We start from the raw sequence: 16,387 nt of genomic DNA on the forward strand, positions 1-16,387 counted from the left end.
GCACACAAGTGGGGTGGAACAGGGGTAGGGGTAGAGGGAGAAGGACAAGTCAACTCCCCACTGAGCAGGGATCCAAATTCTGGGCTTGGTCCCAGGACCCTGAAATCCCACCTGAGCTGAATGCAGCCACTTTAACAGAGTGAGCCACCCAGGCACCTCTTCATGTGGATTGTCTTAGGTCATCTTCACAAGGACCTTGTGGAGCAATTATTTCAATTTTAAAGATAAGCAGATTAGACTTAGAGAGTTAGAGAGTCTAAGGAACTTGTTCAGAATCTCAGCTATTTGATGGTCAATGTGAACCTTAACTGAGCTCTTCTACTCCCAAATATAGTGCTTTTCCCACTATCTACACCAACTGAAGTAATTAATAGCCTCATTTGGACATCTCAATAAATATCTTATCTCTTCAGTAAATATCTACAAGATTTCTACTATTTCTGACATCTCTGCATTACATCGTGGAGATTGAAGAGTTACCTTGACTGATCTCAAGTAAATTTTGTTCTTCTGTATGTTGTTTAATATGTTGTTTTTCTCTGGATGCTTTCAAAACTTTCAAATGAAGCATACATTTGACTGTATGTGTGTAGATGTTATTTTCCTTGTATTTACTATGTTTATGTTCTAATGAGCTTGAATTTGTACATTTATGTTTTTCACCAAATTTGAGAAACAAGCCACATTTCTTCATCCATTTATTCTTTCCCTTTATTTTTTTTTTTCCTCTCCTGGTACAATCACTGCATATATGTTAGGCCATCTTCAATTGTTGCACTTTTTCTGAGTCTGTTCATTTTTTGCATTTAATTTTCTCTTATCTAATTTATTATTTATCTGTCTTAAAGTTCATTTACTTTATCTTCAATATGTTGTTAATCCTGTCAGGTGAAATTTTTATTTCAGATTGTATTTTCCACTTTTTAATTTCTTTTTTATTCTTATAGCTTCTATTCCTTTGCTGAGATTTGTCTTTTTATTCATCATCAATGTATTTCCATATCCATGAAGATAATTATAGTAGCTTGTTTAAAATCTGTTCTGATGCCAACATCTTGATCCATCTCTACTTTTGTCTTTGCTGATTGTTTTTTTCTTTGAGTGTGGCATTTTTCCATTTCATTGGAATTTGTGTAATTTGGATTTGTGTTCTGGGTATGAATTATACATTGTAGAGATTCTGGATTAGGTTATATACTTTCAAAGAATGTTGTTGTTGTTGTTTTTGAGTGTGCAGTTTGACAGAACTCAAACTACATTTTTTTTCCATGTGGTGCATGGCAAGTTCGCCAAATATTTAGGCATAATGTGATGTTTCTACCTTATCTCTCTTTTTAGAAATCCTCTCCTCACTCTACTCTGCCCCCTCTTAATTTTCCAGCTGTGTAGTTGTCCCAGACTCTGCTCTTCTTGGTTCATCAGTCTATTAAAAAAGTTTTATCACATCCATATTGTAGTTGCACAACATTGCACTAATGTTGGTGCTGTCTGTCCTCAGGCTCTGAGTGGTGAAACTAGGAAGCTTACCTAGGTTTTTTCTCTTCTAGCAAGTGTTGACTTACCTGTAACACTTGTCTGCTTTGTTCAGTCTTCAGTGACCTTAGATAATTGCTTTTCTTTACACATTACACTGTAGTTTATGGAATCATATAACATCTGGTGTTTGTACCTGGCTTCTTTTACTTAGAATAATGCTTTAAAATTAATTTGCAATGTTGTATATATAAGAGATTATTCCCTTATGTTCATACTCTTTTACTATTAAGTAGTATTTTGTTGTGTGAATATGCCACAATGTGTTAATCCATTAACTATTTAATGAACACTTGGGTTGTTTTTAGTTTGGGCTATTCTGAATAAAGTTTTTTTAAAATTCAAATAGAAGATGTTGGGTGGAAATATAGTTTTATTTTTTTTTGGAAATACTTGGTCATGTGTAGGTGTTACATATAACTTAAAGTATAAAATTTTTTTTTCAAAAGCAATGACATTATTTTATATTCCCCTCAATAATGTTTGAGATTTCCTGTAGATCCACATTTTCACTTGGTATTATCAGTCTTTAAAACAGTAATCATTCTAGGGGTGCCTGGGTGGCTATATCCTCAGAACCTATTCATCTTGTACCTGGAAGTTTGTACCCTTTGACCAACATCTTTCCATATTCCTCAGCACCTAACTCTTTGCAACCACCATTCTACTCTCTAAGTAGAAAGCCTTTTTCTGATTCCAAATATAAGAGAGAACACATGATATTTTTCTTTTCTGACTAATTTCACTTGGCATGATGCCCTCAGTTTCCACTCGTGTTGTTACAAAAGAAAGGACAGGAAAATACCAGGGACTGACACTGAAAGAGTCACCACGATCTGGAGCAATGCTGATCAATGTTTCTGGGGGAAGACAATATAGCACTGCCTCTGGGCATCAAAGCAACACATGTTGCTTCTGCTCTTATTTTATTGGCCAAAACAAATCACATGGCTCGACCTATCTTCAAAGCACATTCTTAAAGATTTATTTATTTATTTATTTATCAGAGAGAGAGGGGGAGAGAGTGAGCACAGGCAGACAGAATGGCAGGCAGAGGCAGAGGGAGAAGCAGGCTCCCTGCTGAGCAAGGAGCCCGACGTGGGACTTGATCCCAGGACGCTGGGATCATGACCTGAGCCGAAGGCAGCTGCTTAACCAACTGAGCCACCCAGGCGTCCCTTCAAAGCACATTCTTACCATGAATCTGGAAGGTTATTGGTTATTCGTCTTCATGTCAACCATCACTCATTAAAAATCACATTAGATAAGGATTCTAATTCAAAATGTGTAGCTTGCATAATCATTTTAGTCTTGTGGTTTTAAAGTCAAAGGTCAAAGATTATGCATAATATTGGACTATTTAAGAGAACTTGATGTCCATCATGTCTATAAGTTTAATTTATTATGTATAGAAGAGTTAAATATGTGAAAGATTTTAAATATGTTTGTAAATTAGACAATTAATTATCCAAATGGATATAGATGCAATTAAAAATATTTAAAGAAATCTAAACTAACTTTTAAAAAATTTTCAAAAGATTTTATATATTTATTTGAGAGGGAAAGAGACAGTGTGTGTGTGTGCATGTTCCTGAGAGCAAGGGGGAGGGGCAGAGGCAAAGGGAGAGGTACAGGCAGACATGCTGGGTGAAGTGCCCACCTTGGGGCTTTTTCACAGCCCTGAGATCACCACCTGAGTCAAAACCAGAGTCAGATGCTTAACCGACTGAGCCACTCAGATGCCCTAAGCTAACTTTTTAATGTGTTTATAATGTTTATAAAGTAATCTCAGTCTCCTTAGAAGTGATTGTTAATATTTTTTGAGTTATAAATGGAGTAATAAATTTTGCCTGTTGAACTTAAACATATAAGAATGAATTAGGTTTATGAATTTATTACTCAAATAAATAAATATTAATTTTTAAAACCACAGTAAACTTGAACAAATGCTATCCTTTTTGGGTATCAAATTCTCACATTTAATACTAGTCAATGCTATTATAATCTCAAGGTCTCCTTTATTTTCCTTTCTGAGCACAAAAGCCTGTGAAATGAATACTATTAGAGATTTAGTATGAAGGACGTACTAAAAATATATATTATAACAGAGGAAGACCTGAAGATGCAGTTGGCTAAGTTTCTAACAGAATGATTATTTTTTCTTTTTAGCTTACATAAAAAAAAGACAAAATTTTAGAAGGAAAAAATACCATGTTTTCGAGACTCTTTAACATTTCTTTTTTACAAGAATATCCAGTACAGGTTAAATTGACGGGAATTAGTGTAAGTAAAGTACTTACTGGAATTGGATGAGGGTACAAAGAGAAGAAAAATATTATATTTGATGAAACCTACTGTGCACACTTCCTTTAAGTATGGGCCTATGCAGTGATTTACCTCTGATGAGTAAGAGCAAGTAAGATACTCAAAAACATATGAGACAATTTATGTAATATGTGTATATTTATAAATATACTTATTTATAAGTATAAAGTATATATATAAATATACTTATTTATAAATAAATACAAATATATTTATTTATGGCTTCATAAGAGTACCACAAGAGAAATTGTAATGACTCTGCAAAGACCACAAATCTTTTGTATATAAGTCAAAGTGTCTATTCCATATGGCTTAGGAATATGTGTAAAGCTTCCATATGGGAAAAAGATTTTCTGATACCCAAATAAAGAATCAGGCATCAAAGAACCTACTGAAATGTTTGGCAAATATGGACAATTGTCACAAAAATTTGAATTCCAATTTGAAAGTCTACATATTCTATTTTGCAATATTCTCTATCATTTTATATTAGAGCTGTTCAGAACTTTCTTACAAAGCCATGGGATTTAATATATGATTATACAGTATAAACAATGCATACATGTATATGGATGTATATATTAGCATTCATTTCAGTTTGCTTCCAGTTTACATATCCTGATAGATACCCCAGTGACTGGTTATTGCTCTCACAGTGAAACTAAAGATATGCCAACTCTCTTGAAGCAAAGTCCAAAACTTTAGAATAATGCTTATATATTTGATTTATATAGTTTATTTCTCCCAGAGTGTTCATTTTAAATTAACTCCACATTAACTCCCTCTTTCAATACACATATGTTCTCCATGGTCCCCACCAATTCTTCCTGCTTTGCAACACTGAAGCTGGCCATTCCCACTTACTCCTCTTGTTCTATTTCTCTTTTAGTAGAAAATATTTCTTTCTGCCAATGTCTTTATCAAAAGTAAGTAAAAATATGGCAGTATGGTAAAAAACATGGATTTATAGCTTTAAATTGGATTGCTCTTTGTGGATTCTCTTCTCCCTTTCTCTCTCATACATTGGGGGCCAATTTTTCTTCCATATTTTCCTCTGAAATTGAAACAAAGACCTGAGAAACTGTTGATCAGTGTAAACACTGGAAGGTTCTCAGAAGCATGTTTCCTGCTCTACTTTTTCTCCCAGAGACCTGATGAGATTGGGCTTGGGGAAAGTAGGAAAGAAAGGGAGGATGGAGAAACAAATAAGAGGGTGCAATTTCAGCTCTAAGCTTTGAGCTTACCCTCTGAAGTGCTGGGTCTTGGACTCTTTTGACTGCCTTTGGTTTGTCCTCTTAGGCTCTGCCAGCAGAGGGCGCAAGAGGGAGCTGCATGGCTGGAGGAAGCTGAAGGGGCTTACTGCTGCTTGGTTTCTGAGGACTTTCTGTTTCCTTGAAGTTCTTCAAGCATTGCCCTACCAAAACTCCTTCATCTTGGCAGTAGCATTTCCTTTATGGCATTGCAGCTGAATGGGGTTGTAAGGACCTATTCAGCCAGAGCGGCCCCACCCTGGTTGAAATGCCATTTTGTGGTAAAACTTAAATTGTCTCCCCACCGCCAGGGGAACTTACTTAAAAGCAAGTCCGGGAAACCAGTCCCAGGTAACAAAGTCCAAATACAAGGGTGGGTCAGGCCAGGTGGAGGTATTCAATCAGTGGGGGCGCATACTGTCTGCTGTTGGGCCGGCAGAAAGAAAGGGCTACTTAATATGGCGAAAGTCCCCACCACAAAACCTGAGCTCAGACAGGAGAACAAAGACCCAAGCAGGAATCTGAAAACCCTCCCGCCTGGGGCTCCCGTGGACCAATGGGACCCTGACAAGGGGGAATTTGAGACCCCCGCCCTGGGCTCCAGTGGACTAATGGGACCCTGACAAGCAGGTGAAATATCCAAATAAGGGAAACTTGCCCAAAGACCCCTGAACTCCCCTCAAGGCCCCTTAAAAGCCCCCTTCTCCCTGCCTTGGGCGCGACTTCTGCCACTCTGCTTTCCAGAGTCGCGGAACCTCGCCCAAGGGTGCCCAAGTTCTCCTGGCACAACTTTCCTGGATCCCCTTCTCCTGAGCCCTGAAACTTTGCCAGAGAGTGCTTTTAATAAATCTTGCCTTGCACCCACTTTGCCTGGTGTTGTGTTTATCTCACCAGAAAAACTTTATACTAGCTACCAAGGAGTATGGTCCCTGCCCTTTGAGCACCTTTTGGGTGCCAATTCTGTACTAGGTGATAGGCTGGTTCAAATGTCTACTAGGGTAAATTGTAATTCAAATGGTTCCCTAGCATCACTGTGGAGTTTCCTGTGTGTGTTACAATCTCATTGGCTGAAAGACCCCTCCCCTAGAAGATAGATAGGATAACTAACCGCTTGTTTGCTTTTCTGTGAACCGCTGGCTTTTAGGCGTAAATTAGGTTATTAATTGCTTATTAATTGCTCTTTTGCCCTTCTGTAACTGCTTGGCTTATAGAAATAATAGAAGACGCCATGATGGCATTCCTACCTTCCCCCTTCTTGTTCCCCCTTCCTGCCTCTCTCCTCCCCCACGCGGGCCCTCAGAACCAATCAGCTTGTACCCCCTTCCCGCGCCTCTCTCTTCGCGTGCGTGGGTCCCCAAAGCCAATCAGCAAACTCCACGTATGCCTTTTTCAAAAGTTCTAACTGTCAACCAATCAGTTGCGCCCCACCCAAAACTTGTCTGTACCTGTCTATAAAAACCCGGCACCACCCCAGCCGGGTGTGCTCAGCTAGCAGGAGCTGCTGACCACCCGCAGGCACGCGCTGACCACCCGCAGGTGCCTGCGTAACAATAAAGAACCTCTTGCTGATTGCATCCAGTGGCAGTGTTGGATTCTTGGGTAAGGGGATCCGCGGGTCTTTCATTTGGAGGTCCCACCGAGATCATCGGACTCCTGCCCATGGATCCAACTGACTCCCACCGGGAGGTAAGCTGGCCAGCATTCTTGTCTCCTGTCTCATGTTCTCGTTTGTATCCAGTCTCGTGTTCTTGTTTGTCTCTAGTCTTGTGAGGCCTCTGTTTGACCTATACTGCAGGTAGCGGTATAGTGTTTGTACAACAGCGCGCGTTGTTGGATTTTATTTGTAGGCAGCTTGAGAAGGAGCTGACGAGCTCGGACTTCTCCCCTGCCACCCTGGGGGACACCCCAGGGATTAGAGGGGCCCAATTTTTTGGAGCCCCACATTTGTCCGAGGGTTATATCCGTTTGTCCGTTCCAGAGGAACCCCTCGGCCCTGGACGGAATTTGTCCACTGCAGGGAGATCTCGAGGCTCCTCTGGGCCGGTGGAAACCTTGCTTTCGGTAGTATACCGAAACCACACAGCGACCTTTTTGTTAATTGTCTTGTGTGTCTTGTGTGCTTTTCTCGTCGCCCTTTGTGTTTCCCTTGATTAAGGTTAACTGGAGCCAACTGGGGTTGGTCTAACTCGAGACAGAGACCATAGGGAATATTCCCAAGCAGCTGCCGAAACTCTTTGTTTTGGGGAAGTTTCCCTGTGTTCTCTGGCCTGACTTAGACTGCTTAACCCCTCCCCCCTTGCTGGTGGGAAAGCATGGCGTCTGCTCCTCTGTTGGGGCTTAGGAGCTCCAAAACCGGGAATCCCTTCTCTGCCTCCTGGCAGCGCTTTGTTTCTTCTGTTTCCCCCTTACGTGTTTCTGTACCAACGTGTGTGCAGCCTGCATGACTGGCCTCTAGATCATGCGCCACAGCTCCTTCTCTCTCCACTGTCAAGGAGCAAGAAGAGTACCCCCTGGACCTAACACCCCCCCCCACTCCAGATCTTCCCAACCATGTCTCAGGTAGACATTCAAAGTGGAATGGGCCCAGGTGGAACATAAATCACTATTGGAACTAAGTTAAGTTTGTTGGTTTAATTAAGACCTGTCTTTTAAGTTAACAGCAGTAAGTGTGAAGCTTTTATTCTATAATAAGCTTGTGTTACTTGTTAAAATTTGTTAGCAAAGAAATGACTAAACTGATGGTTAATTGTCTGTCTCAAAGTTCTAATGGGTAATTGCTGAAGTAGCTTTCAAAGTCTTTGGTAACCTGAAAGTTTTAAAGTTTTGCTTGGATGACAAATGGAATTAAATTGTGGACATCTAGGTCTTAATCAAACAGGATAAAATGCTAAGTCGTTAATTACTGAATGTAGGTTTGTGCTTTTGACTTCTTACTGCAAGGAAACTAAGAGTATTTAAATCTGCTGGTAAACTTGTTTTCCACTTAACTGATTGATAAATTGCCACCTGAAGAATTCTGTTGTAGCAGTTCACAATTGGTTAATAACTAAAGGTGTTTCTAAGAATACAAAGTTCTGCTTAGTGTAACTAAGACTGATGGAAATAAAGGGAAACTGTATGTAGGAAAGTAGGAGATATGTAAGAAAGATTTAAGGAATGGGAATACATTTTGTTGAAGGTAAGGGAAGGTAATTTTGTCCTAAATGAGATGGTTGTTTAGAAGGAAATGGCTTGGGACAAACCTGAATGCAAAGGAAAGTTGTAGAAGGTTTGTGAAGGGAAATCTTCAGAAAAGGAATTTTAGCTATGGTCAAGAATGGATTAAGATTGAAATGAATGGGTTTTAAAGGTACATTGGTACAAGACTAAAATTGTCTCTGTTCAAAAGGACAATGTTTTCTTAGATCAATTGATCTGCTGTTAAGAAAATGTAAATGGTTTTCTCTTTGCCTGCCCAGAAAAACCAGTTTCTATGTTCAGTTTTATCAGGTGTTTAACATCCCTAATTATATTTAGGCATGTGCTTTAAAACTTCATAAGATTTTAGCAAATGTTGACAAGATTTAAATTGTAAATCTCTTTAACTCAGGCTTTTCCTTGGTATGTGAAGTTGCTCATGAAGTACTACTGAACCAATGATAAACCTTGGGTTACATTTGGGAAAATGCTATAACTATTCTAGAGATTCTACGCACTTCCTAAAGTTTTAATGTTTTGAGAGATCATCGCTTGATATTGTAATTATGGAAATGTTATGTGTCACAGAAGTAACCTGATTTCCTTGCAGCTAAATTGTAAACTCCCGTGTCTCTTTAGCTCTAACCATATCCATTCTGAGTTTTTGTCATTTATAATTGTTTTAATTCTCTGGTAAAAAGAGTTTTATCTTCAAGGAGATTCCTATAAAGGACTTTCAGGACAAATAAAGATATTTGATATACTTGAAAATCCTAAAACTGAAATGGGTAAGAATTTCCAAAACGGACTAAAGCCGCATTCACCAGAATTAGTAACATGGGACTAAATGAACTAAAAGATTATAGTGTTGTGTCTCTTAATGTTTTGTCTTACTTTAAACATTGCTGGTTCTCTCTAATGTTTGCTCTTACAGACTAGGGATACTCCCTCCTAGTTATCTGTAGCTTATAGAGATGTAAAAGTGCTCATTTGTAAAAGTGCTCAAAGCATTCACCTTTTCTCTCTATCTGAACCCTCTGAAACCAAAAGTTCTCAGTTAAGCATCCTTCCATGGCAATCAGTCATTTGCATAAGTCCAATAAGAATCTGTTCTCCTTATAACAGGAAAGAATTGGAAACACGGGTTATTTTACCAAGGCTTTGACTGGGATGTCATATTTGAAAAGACTCAGATATGACCAGACAGTTTAAAGGAACTAAGGTTGACTTTATGAAACCTGGAGCCATAAAGCCCCTTGGGACTGTTGGCCTGATACCTTCCTTACAGAGTTCCCAACAGCCCCACCAGGTGAGTAAAGAATGTCACTCCTTGGTAGGCGCAGTCTCAGAAGAGGAATTCGCCCAAAGGTATTGCAGGCATGCCTGATGGCAAGTACAGGGCTTGGCTTTTGGCCCGGAGAGGCTACTAAAAGTACAACCTAGAGATTCCTTATACAAAGTTCCAGCAAAGCAGATTCTAAAAGATCTATTGATCACACTCACTGTTCTTGCTGAGCTTATGTAAATAATGGGCCAAGTTTGTTAAAACTGGACCTGTGTCATAAGTGAATTAGTCCTGATTTGGCTATCACTGGAAATGAGGGTTATTTTAGAGAGAAAAATTGTTTTAGTAACACACCTTTATGGATGTTAAATTCTAGATTTGATTGTCTTTAAATGTTTGTTTACCTAAGCTAAACAATTAGAGGTAAACTTCAGAGAAGTTACACAATAGCTCATTTATATGATCTTCTTGCTTTTTTATTTTGTGGGGATATTAGCAGACCCCACAGCACATGATTAAACAACTGGAATAATGAAATTGCCTAAAAGCCAAGCTATCGACTCCATAGGATTAACTATGGACTTGTGGAGATAATGGATGACCCCACTTTTATGAGTGGATTGGATGATGCATGGGGGACTCCCCTTATCTCTTGACAAGTTTTCTCTCACTTGCCAGTGATCCTCTGTAATCAGGATATTGTTAAGGCTGGACCACTCAAAGGTCTTCTTATTGGTTTCACCCCTTTGTCATATTTATCCTAGAGGCCACCTCCATTGATGTGCAATTGCAAATAGATGCTTTAGCAAAACCTAGAACAGCCCTCCTCATAAAAAGAGCCTCAAAGCTCACTATAAAACAGTCCCTGACTGTAATGACTTCACATCAGGTCCAGATTTGTCTTAGGGATAAGTCTCTCTCTCTCTCTTTTAGTGATTGGTTAAGTTCCTGGTTTGAAGGAGGACTATGGCCAAATCTCCTTCTCGGGCTTCTCATTTTTATCACCTCATTAACCTTAATATGTTGCTTTGTTCAATGTTTCTCTACTTGGTGCCGAGACTCCATTGCTGCAATGACTTCACCATGACAGACGATCCTTGTCGCGTGAGAGGACGCCTCTTCGCTGTCAGCGCTGGATTCGGCTGCCTCCGCCTTTCGTAACTCCCTTATACATTCCTCCACTGATCAATATTGACCCCAGTAGGTAGGGACAGCTCTACGCCCCTATTCAGCAGGAAGAAGTTACAGAAGATGAGACCTTCCACCTTCAACCACCTTAAAGATTTAAGAGTCAAAATTGTTCAGGGGGAAATGATGAAGGAGCAGGAGGCTGGCTGAGGATGGAGAAGGGGCTGATGCCTTGCACCCCCTCTTCACCCTTCTCCACCGCGAAAACTGGTTCAACAGATTGCCTTGGCTTACTACTTTGTTGTCATCTATAACGGGCCCTCTCATCATTCTGTTATTAATTCTAACTTTTGGTCCTTGTGTCTTAAACAGGTTAGTACAGTTCATTAAAGATCGCCTGTCTGTTGTTCAGACTATGGTACTGACACAGCGATACCAACTCCTCAAAAAACAGAGCCCCGGACTAGCTCAATGCAAGGGCAGGACATGCAAGAACAAGACAAATGGATAGAAGATTCTATCCATGATAAAGAAAAAGGGGGGAATGAAAGACCCCCTCCCCTAGAAGATAGATAGGATAACTAACCGCTTGTTTGCTTTTCTGTGAACCGCTGGCTTTTAGGCGTAAATTAGGTTATTAATCGCTTATTAATTGCTCTTTTGCCCTTCTGTAACTGCTTGGCTTATAGAAATAATAGAAGACGCCATGATGGCATTCCTATGTTCCCCCTCCCTGCCTCTCTCCTCCCGCACGCGGGCCCTCAGAACTAATCAGCTTGTTCCCCCTTCCCACGCCTCTCTCTTCGCGTGCGTGGGTCCCCAAAGCCAATCAGCAAACTCCACGTATGCCTTTTTCAAAAGTTCTAACTGTCAACCAATCAGTTGCACCCCACCCAAAACTTGTTTGTACCTGTCTATAAAAACCCGGCACCACCCCAGCTGGGTGTGCTCAGCTAGCAGGAGCTGCTGACCACCCGCAGGCATGCGCTGACCACCCGCAGGTGCCTGCGTAACAATAAAGAACCTCTTGCTGATTGCATCCAGTGGCAGTGTTGGATTCTTGGGTAAGGGGATCCGCGGGTCTTTCATTGGCCACCTGTGTGTGGCCAGGCTCAATCACACGGCCTTTGCTCTATAAAAATTAGTCTGGAAAGCAGGGAGGGGTCGTCCTCTCTGTAGGGGTGGCCCCGACCAGTCTATTTGATGGTCAGTCTGATTCTTGATGCTTGGCGTGAAATAAAGCTTTGCTTGACCTTCACTTTGTATCAGTCTCGCTCCTTTAATCACAGAGCCATTATTGGGGTACCCAATTATGGGGGGACCCAGCAGGGTCTTTAGTTTTTCCTTCACTTACCAAACCAGCTTCATTGTGTGATCCCTTCCCTTCACCCCCATTGCCTTCTTGATAGGTCTAACTTCCAGCTCATGGAGGCCTCGCCTCCAAGCTTCAAAGTTTAAATATTCTGGAGTCTTTCTTTTGTTTCCTCAGCTCTGAGGGAAGAAGCTGCTTCCTACAGTTGCTACTTTTGTGATGTGTTAGAATTCTCTTTTTTCTCTACTTAAAAAATTGATAGGGGCACCTGGGTGGCTCAGATGGTTGAATGTCTGACTTTTGGTTTTGGCTGAGGTGGTGATCTTGGAGCCTGGGATCGAGTCCCATGTTGGACTCTGTGCTCAGTGGGGAGTCTCTTTGAGATTTTCTCTCTCTCCCTTCTACGTTTCCCCCTTCTTGCTCTCTTTCTCCCTCTTTGAAATAAATCAATAAACCTTTAAATATATATATATATATATATATATATATATATATATATAATTAGTTAACAATTATTTATGTAACTTTTTCTCAGTTCAAATAACTCCTTCCTGACTGGATCCCTACTCACAGAGAGAGGAAGAGTTGACTAGTGTTGTGCGGCCCCAAATGCACAACTCCCCTTGCTTATTTACATATAAGTTTAATTTAGTCAAAAAACTAAAATTAAAAACTTTTTCAGTTACATTAGTTACATTTTAAGAGCCCAGTAGTTAAACTGTGCTTACTGATCGCCCTATGGAACAGTGTGGATATAGAACATTTCTGTCACCACAGAAAGTTCTATTGGACAGTGCTGGGCTAAAGAAATGGGAGGTCTTTCAAGTGGTGAGGAAACATGAGGGGAAGACCTTCATTAGTGCCAGGAAATGAGGTGGAAGAGACTCTGGATGAGTTCTTCTCAAAAAATGTTTGAAAAATATAGACAGATTATCTGATCATAATGCAATTAATCTAAAAATCAATACAAGGTAGAAAACCTTCATATATTTATGAATGACTGATATGATAATGACATTATAATGAAACATTATTGGGGTTAATGTAGAGCATGAAATCAGCCATAATACCTGGCTTGCTAAAATATAACACAGAAACACTGGGGCAGGATGGTTTTGAAGAATGGAGCAGGCCTTTGGAATGCCGAGGCCTGCATGACCACTCTGCCTTTGGAATACTGAGGGAAGTCACCTTTCCCAAAACTTTCTTAGCCCAAACATCCACCCTGTGATCTATGAGATGTATGCATTTTGCCTTAGGCTATGTTTAGCAGAACTCCTAGAACGGGTAGATTAGCATATCCTATCTTTCTGGTAAACAGGTCCTTCTAGTTCCAGGAATACTCTTTGTCACACATCATTTGCTTGAGAAACAGTGGTAAGGATGTGTGATTATCCTGAAGGACCAATAAAAACGGGAGCAAAGAAGAGCAAAAGGTCTTTGTCTCTGAGCACAGGCCCCCTTGCCTTCTCCTCTCTTTCACAGCAAAGTCTGGTGTAATCTTTCATCCATCTGTACAGGAATTGCTGGCCATTCCTGGAAAAATATTGTGTATTTAAATTGGATGTTATAAGTAAAGTATTATTTACAGGGACATTTAGAGACTTAACTGAATATTTAGGAAAGAAGAAAACATCAGGATTAATAAGTTAAACATCCACCTCCCAAGAATGAGAAACAGAGCTACAACTGTAATAGTAGATACTAGAAATTAAAACAAAACAAAACAACAGAATCATGAAAAATGCTCAACATCCTTCATCATCAGGGGAATGCAAATCAAAACTATAATGAGATGTCACCTTCTTCTTGTCAGAATGGCTAAAATTAAAACCACAAGAAACAATGAGTGTTGATGAGGATGTGAATAAATAGGAAGCCTTGTGCACTGTTGGTGGGAATGCGACCTGGGGCAGCCACTGTGGGAAACAGCATGTGGAAATGCCTAAAAAGTTAAAAGTAGAACTCTCCTATGACCCAGTAATTCCACTACTGGGTATTTACTCCCCAAATACAAAAACATTAATTCAAAGGGATACATGCAGCAACACTATTTGCAATAGCGAAATTATGGAAGTTGCCCATGTGTCCATCAACTGATGAATGGATAAAGAAGATGTGTTATATATACCAAATGAGATATTATTCAGTCATTTAAAAAAATGAAATCTGGCCATTTGATATAACATGGATGGAGCTAGAGAGTGTAAATGTTAAGTGAAATAAATCAGTCAGAGGAAGACAAATACCATATGACTTCATTCATATGTGAAATTTAAAAAGAAAACAAATGAGGAAAAGAAAAGAGAGAGGCAGACCAAGAAACAGACTCCTAACTGTAGAGAACAAGCTTATGATCACCAGAAGGGAGTTGGGTGGGGTGATGGGGATTAAGGAGGGCATTTGTGATCAGCACTGGCTATTGTATGTGATGAAGTTCCTGAACCTAGGTGGGGTTCGGTGGGGTGAGGTTCGGAGCCGACGGCTAAAGAAATAATTCTTAAGACGTCTCTGGTGCAAAAAGGTGGTTTATTAGAGCATGGGGACAGGACCCGTGGGCAGGCAGAGATGCAGCTGCCCAGGGCCTGTGAGGAGTGGCTGGTTATATACACAGGAGTTGGGTAGGTGAGGACAAAGGGGTGTTCAGAAGGGCCATTGGGGTAAAGAAGACTATCAGGATATTGAAGGCCTGGTTACTATCAAGCCAAGGCCACTTTCCCTCTAATGAGGCACTAACATAAAGACAATTGGGAGTCCCCTGGTGGAATGTTACATTCCTGCTATCAAATGTCCTTGTTAGTGAGATTTAGGTCTTAAAAGAAATTTAACTTTATTTACTTTTCCTTCTACCTCCATCTCCTTCGGTTTTTTATGGAGGGGAGGGTGACATTAGGGCTTGAGGAACTGAGTTATGTATCTTTGGAAATTGGGCTATTGATAAGGCAACTTCTTTGTAGTAAATCTCAAGGACATTTGTAAACCAAGAGAGACTCCTGCCTTGCAGGACTGTGATCTCTGTAAGATAACCATTTGCTCTTCTTTTAGGGCAGTCAGGGGTGCCTGTGAAATGTCACACATATTACCAAGGGGAGTGGGTGGAGAGGGGGTGCAAGGCGCCAGCCCCTGCTCTGTTCTCAGCCAGCCTCCTGCTCCCTCATCATATGGAAGTTTGAATCACTATATGGTACACCTGAAATGAATATCACACTCTTCATTAACTATACTAGAATTTAAAATGAAAACTTAATTTAACAACAACAAAAAAAACCAAATTCTAAAACCAAGTATATTAGAAGAGAAATTAATTAGATAGCAAAAAAAAAAAAAAATAGAGAAGGCTAACAAAAACAATTGTTAGTTTTTATGAAATGATCAATAGAGTTGGTAAATCCCTGGGAAGATTGATCAGGGAGAAGGTAGAGAAGACACAAATAATAAATGTCAGTAATGAACAAGGGGATATTACTATAGACCTGGCAGATACTAGAAAGGTAGTAAGAGGATATTTTGAACAACTCACGGCCAGTAAACTTGAAAACTTAGATGAAATAGACCTATTCCTAGGAAAAAAAAAAAAGAAGGCATTAAAACTCACTCTATAAAAGTAGATAATAAGAATGGTTCTTTAACTCTCAAACAACTGATCCATGATTAAATACTTTCCTTTCTTCAAAGACAATTCTGGGCTCATCTTTCCTTATTCAATTCTGTTAAACATTAAAAAAATCTCAGTGGCAATCATTTACAAATCTTTCCAAAAAATAGTGGGGGAGGGGCAAACCCCAGTCTCATTTCATGGAAGTCTCTAAACTTTACTACCAAACCAGACAAAAGGAGAAAAGTTGGAAAATCTCATATATGAACAAATGTCCAGAGCTCCTAAACAAAATAACCACTAATAAAATCTGGCAGTATGTCACGCAGCTAAGTTTTTGTTTTTGTTTTTTTTTTTTATATTCTAGTATATGTGCTGCCGAAGTGAGTACTTTTTTAATATTCTAGGACTATAACATTGATTGAAATTTTGAAGACACATCCATGTAATTCATCACATTAAATGATTAAAAGACAAAAGTATTATAAATATATGTAAAATAATTTGAGAAAATTTATGATTAAAAAGATTTTTTTAGTATTAAGGTGCCTGGGTGGCTCAGTTGGTTGAGTGTAGGACTCTTGATTTCCACTCAGGTCATGATCTCAGGGTTGTGGGATTGAACCCTGCATTAAGCTCTACCCTGAATGTGGAGCCTGCTTCAGACTTTTTCTTTCCTTCTTCATTTGCCTCTTCCCCAATTTGCATGCATGCAAAGTTTTCTAATCTGATAAAGGGTATTTACCCAAAACTTCAGAGTTGAATTTTACTTAAAAGTAAAA

This window comes from Mustela nivalis, assembly GCF_964662115.1.
Source record: "Mustela nivalis genome assembly, chromosome: 5".
Taxonomy (NCBI): Eukaryota; Metazoa; Chordata; class Mammalia; order Carnivora; family Mustelidae; genus Mustela; species Mustela nivalis.